The sequence below is a fragment of the Aedes aegypti genome, chromosome 1 (assembly GCF_002204515.2).
Source record: "Aedes aegypti strain LVP_AGWG chromosome 1, AaegL5.0 Primary Assembly, whole genome shotgun sequence".
NCBI classification, from domain to species: Eukaryota; Metazoa; Arthropoda; class Insecta; order Diptera; family Culicidae; genus Aedes; species Aedes aegypti.
The window spans coordinates 228704254-228710253 of NC_035107.1; the positions used below are offsets into that span (position 1 = coordinate 228704254).

Sequence of the window (6000 nt, forward strand, 5' to 3'; positions counted from 1 at the left end):
GGTTTCGCATGTTGCGAGCCACTCTCCAAAGCGTCGTCATTGAAGTTTCTCGTGAGAGGCCATCGATGAAACGTCGCCAATAGCTACGCTTCTTCGCTTTAATAAGATTCTTCAGTCTTTTTTCGAGCTTCGAGTACTCTAAATAAAGTTCTGAGGTACCATATCTACGAAAAGCTTTAAAGGCATTAGATTTTTCTCGATACAACTGAGTGCATTCATCATCCCAACCAGGTGTGGCTGGTCGTCTTTTGAAGGATGCACTTGGAACTCGTTGCTTTTGGGATTCTAATGCACTTTTATAAATCAATTCTGTTAGGAGTCGATACTCATCCAACGGTGGGAGAGTGTTGAATGATTCGATACCAAAGGTTACCGCTGATGCAAATTTTTGCCAATCGATATTCCTAGTGAGGTCAAAAGGAACCTGAATTGACTGTTCTGACCTTTCAAAATTATTTCTGATAGAAGTTATTATGGGCAAGTGATCACTACCATGGGGGTCATCGATAACCTTCCACATGCAATCGAATGATAGTGAACTTGAACCCAAAGACAGGTCAAGGCGGCTTTCTTTGCCGTCGGATGAAATACGTGTCACTTCACCTGTGTTCAAAATGTTCAAGTTGAAATCGTCGCATAAGTCATAGAAAATAGCCGCTCTATAATCGTCATAAGATTCGCCCCATCCAGTACCATGTGAGTTCATATCACCCAGTATTAAAACTGGAGATGAGAGCATGGAGACTGCATTCCAGAGATGACGGCGGTTTATTGAAACTCTTGGAGGAATATAAACAGAGGCTACGCAAAGGTCTTTACCCTTTACGCTTATTTGGCAAGCAACGATTTCTATGCCTGGATGAGTCGGGATGGGGATTTTGTAGAATGAGTGGCACTTTTTGATCCCTAAAAGCACACCCCCGTAATTATCATCTCGATCCTGGCGTATAATGTTAAAATCGTAGAAGTTAAGATCATCTTCAGAAGAAAGCCATGTTTCACAGAGTGCAAATATATCACAATCGGAATTGTGAAGCAAAAACTTAAATGTGTCTAATTTAGGTTTTAGACTATGACAGTTCCACTGTAGCACAGTGATCATATCTTGTACCTCACTCGATGAATTATCCATCGAAAGATATGATCGAAGCAAGGAGGGGCCACGAAATAGTCAATTCCCTGAGATACTCTTCTATTGCGGGGAGAAAAAGGTCGAGTATGCCTCTGAATGAGTCTGAAACTCCGAGGGCATTGCATATGCGATCCACAAATATGGTAAAATTTAATGAATATAAGTTTAGTTTAGTTTATATTCTCTACTATGAACATAACTGATCATTGTACATTCATTTGTAATCTAGTAACCATTGCAAAATAGGGAATAATAGCGAAAACAAAAAATTGCTTCAGTCAAATGTCTTTTCTCTGTTGTGCAAGTGATTTTGATATTAGCGTAGAAGAACGAACCACAACATGTAGTGAACGATAATATTTGAGAATTTAACTTGTAATGTTGGCTTTTCTAACATGTTTTGTTCACGAAGTGATAGTTAAACAGTTCTGTGGTATCATATTCCTGAAATATGCAGTTAATATCTGCTAAAATTGGAGAAAAGTGTCTGTCCGGTTTTAAAGCCAATTGATTTTAAATCCGGACATTGAATATAAACCGTATATTTTAATGGTGTAAAAACATTATCTACAATAAAAACGAAAAGAAAACATAAAACACTATCAATATTTATGGAATGAGTGTTCAGACCATTGCGATGCACCGTTTTGTGTAGAAAAGTTGTAGAAATCAGTGATGGTTGCAACTCGAATCACAGGCGTTTCAGTTCAGGTAACCAAATAATATATTAATCCTACATTTCAATAGCTTCAACTAGTACAGGATAAATGCATTTCATAAATTTAATGCACAATTAAACTTCAAGAAAATTACGTGATCAATTTTAAAAATTCCATGTTATTATGCAGCTGTCCGGATTCTGATTCAAAAGTGTCCGGATTTATAGACATGATTTGCTACGGGTGTCCGGATTTAAAGACAAGACAACCCTAATTATTTTAACTATTTTCATAATAAAATCTCAATTTGTATAGGAAATGTTATCAATTATACTTAGATCTGGCATAAAACTGTTCGCTGGATGCAAAGATTTAAATTTAATATGAAAAACACTTAGCAAAAATGGAGGTTGAAGATTTGTGCCTCCCGGATATTGATGCACCACGGTAGAGAACTGAATATTTTTCTTGAGAAAGACCTTTCCGACGAATGCCAATTTGGATTCAGAATTGTCATAATTAGTAAAAAACATGTGCTTTTTCCTTTCAAGAAGTTTGCGGTCTCTAAGAGTTTCCGGCAAAACACGCCAGTCTCCTTTCTTTGTGAATTGGAAGAAAACCTTGATCCCCCTAATGGTGTTTAAGATCTCTTGCCTAAATCCTCCAAATTCGGAACAACTGACCACCATAGGCGGCATTCTTTGTTTCCTCATTTGAATCAACGAGCCTGGGCTAGAGGCTGCTTCGATTTGATGTTTGGAAAATTCGTCTAAAGCAGCGGTTTTCATATCGTGCTCCGTGACGGTTTTGAAAATTTGTATCAATGTCTTCAAATATCCTAACTTTTCGAATTAAAATACGCTTTTAATTATTCCAAATCCAGCCATATCGAGAATTTTCAAGATTCAAAATTTAAAGAATAAAACCGATCGTGCAGATCAAGTAGTAACCCGTTGGTGTGTTGCTGATTTGATCAACTTTTTATCTAAAACCAATATTTTGTTCTTTAGATTTGTGCTTTTGTAAATTTAGAGGTGATTTAAATTCATCTTCACTATCTGATGTTTTCGACGTTAAGGTGGATAACGAAATACAGTTTCTACGTGTCTTACTTGGTGAACTTTCATATGGCTCTGATATTATTATGAAAACGTTCAGAATTTGGGCTAAGACTTTGTTATTGGAAGGCTAAACATATTCTGTCGGTGAACATTTTCCAACACATTTTGTATGGGACAGTTTTAGAAGCGAAACTGGGGTTTCTTGAATTTAATCCTCTCTTCCTCATGGTATCACAGGTGACCTACTCATTTTCGACGAACGAATTGGAATTTATGTATACACTGATTTGTCTCATCAAACATCGAAATAAGTAATGTTTTGTTGGAATACTTATCCTCGTCGAAAAAAATCTGAGCTACATGTCATTTCGATAATAATCGAAATTTTGACACCGTGATGCAAAATTAATTACTTTTTGTTACTACTTTCATACGGTTTTGAGGAAATTAATTAAAAAATATCACTACCCGTATTCTTAAACTATTTTGAAATGAATCTTCTTTTCTGCCGTGTAGTTACATCGCTTGAATGCAAGTAGCTTGCTTTATAAAACTAGGTATTTCCTATTATTTACCACAAAAATTGGATGACAAATTGATAAATCTTGAAATCAAATTTTCCAAAAGTAAAAAATCAAGTTGGTTTGGAGCAGAACATATAGAATTTTGTCTGCAAAACATGTAGGATCGATAAACTAAGTTTGATCACTTTTATAACTTGAGTCTGTATGAATAAGATTTCGAGATTCCACGAGTTTTGTAAACAAATATTGTTATTTCTGAGAGTGCTGATCCTGTGATTAACCCATTCAGACACATTAATAAAAGTTCAAAAAAAAAAAATTTTACTTCAGAAACTCGCTTAGTTTTTCGAACTAACAACAAAAATCTGAAAATGTTTAAGCCATGAATTTTGAAATGTTTGGCTAACACCCAAATATAGTTTTATTAGAATGCATAACTTTTACAGTTTAATCCTGAAATAAAAAAAAAGGTTTGCTGGATCAAATACAACCAATCTTTCTAGATAACAACTTAAATTCAAAAACTAAAATAAAAATAAATAAAAGATGAAAGATATATCATCATAAATCTTACTTCATGATTTTCGTAGGAATTATAGAGTCAATTTAAGTGTGTACAAAAATCCAGATTTAAAACCGAATGATGATGAAGGATAAGTGCTCCGCGAAACAATTTTATTTCAAAAAGTGCTCCGCGAGCCAAATAGGCTGAAAACCACTGATCTAAAGCATCGAACAGATTGCTTATTTTGATGCAATTATCAACATTAACCATTTCACACTTGGAAGAAAGCGCGCTTTACGGTGAAACACCCTTTCTTCCATTTTGCCACTTTAGTGGCAGTTTTAAAATCTACTTTTTTGGAAAGAAGTTGTGAGCTTAGAGATTTAATCTTATTTTTGTCCGTTATTGTAACCATGGTCAGTGAATAAACAAATGAAGAAGTAACATTCTAAGAGGTCTTTTCCTAAGTCGGTGTCCAAGAAGGATTACCACCGCTGGTTTTCGCTGACGGGTCCAGCGAAAAATTGAAGGAACAGGTCCAAACAAAGATCGTAAAGGGATTAATATGGGTTAAATGTAGAACTGAGAAGATGTTGGTTTTTTTGCTTTACGTAGTTTCTAAACTTCCATTAGTAGAAAGATGTGTACACGCAGCCTGAGAGTACGATGTGCACTAAAATTAAGAACTAATAAATTTGTTAATGATTGTCGACAATTGGCTTTCGCACTTTTTTCTTGTCTTAAACACTGACCCAGTTCAGTAAGGGTAAACATCATTCCTCTATTCAAAGCCATCCAAGTCCAGCATCCCGACTGAACTGCGTGGGAAAGGACATCCCACACAAAGCGGCAAATCGAACTCCATCACTTTCTGCACCGCCAAGCGCAGCATTCCTTTCGTAAAGTGTGAAATGCGTAGCTCTATCTCCTCCTGGGCTCACTCTCCAGATGATGATGATGGAATGATAATTAAATTTTCATCATTCTCTGCGGTATTCCCCGATGGAGTGCTACTAACTGGGAATGGGGGGGATCACTTCTAATCGAGATCCAGTATAGCTTAAAGGGAGGGGTCACCCGCTTGATTGAGAGGAAAATTCTTCACATAAAAAAGGAAACCACGCGGCAAATGCGCATCAAAAGTGGTGGATGCTGTCTGTCAATCGATACGAGTGCTCTTGGGTTGTAATTGAGACTTTAACTTGGGTCACCTTAAAGTAAGATGTATGAAAATGAATCCGCTTACTTACTTTGGAGTTGAGGTATTGCGGTAATCCTAGGTTATCTCTTTGGGTGGTATATATACAACAAACGAACTAGTTTCCAATACTGCTACGGTACTTCAGTCACAAATTTTCACTTAAAACGCAATTTTCACTTTCAATTCCGCACCTAAATCACGTCGGAGGAAGAACGGTGCTTCCTTACCGCACGCGAATTTGCACACGAATGCGAGACGATGAACCGAAAGAGCGAGCAACTGACCCAACAACGTTCGAAGGATGGATGCTGTGTCCTTTGCTGCCATGGCACCAACACCTTCGAAGGAGAACGTGAAATGAGAGGTTTTTCACGCTTTCCCGGCATTTTTCTCGCAGATGTGTTGCTTTACATTTTCTACACGCGAGGTAGGTTGGGACAATTTTCCGGTAGGTCATGTGAGGAGGGCTTGAGTGAATGAAGTCAAAAATTACGTTTTATTATTGAGATTATGGTTCGTTTGAATTGAGAATCACTTATTTTATCAAATGAATATAGAGAGCTTCGAATAGTTACGCTGAAATATTATTAGAATCGACGGATCTTGTTCAACCTTCAAAGTCCTTCAAATGTCATATCAATTGGCATTAGCATACACCGTATCTTGACGTCAATGTTTTATGATCTTTTTGTCCAGTCAGTATTCGATCTAAACTGTTTCACTGATAGCTTTCGATAACATGTGATGATTTTGGAGTAAGGCTTCTATTGCGCATGACTCGCGGATGCTGGATAATTTTGACGTATCAGTTGGTTGTTGGTTGGCTATGATAATGCCACTTGGATAACAAGTCAGTTTGAACATGAGAACAAGTGCGAAAGTTTGGGTTCATCCCCTCAAAAACATGAAAAAGTGTTT

The 6000-nt window shown here is 36.8% G+C and overlaps 1 protein-coding gene across 2 annotated transcripts in view; it reads right to left on the bottom strand.

Annotated features, from left to right (window-relative positions):
* Positions 1-5351, bottom strand: part of LOC5580164 (large neutral amino acids transporter small subunit 1) — a 104790-nt gene extending 99439 nt beyond the window's left edge. Inside the window, exon 1 of one of the 2 annotated variants that reach the window (XR_002498579.1) lies at positions 5132-5350. The gene's annotated coding sequence lies outside the window, so the exon portion shown is untranslated. Of the gene's footprint in view, positions 1-5131 lie in introns of both variants that reach the window. The other variant, XM_021837241.1, reaches the window with a different exon arrangement.
* Between the last annotated feature and the right edge of the window lie 649 nt (positions 5352-6000).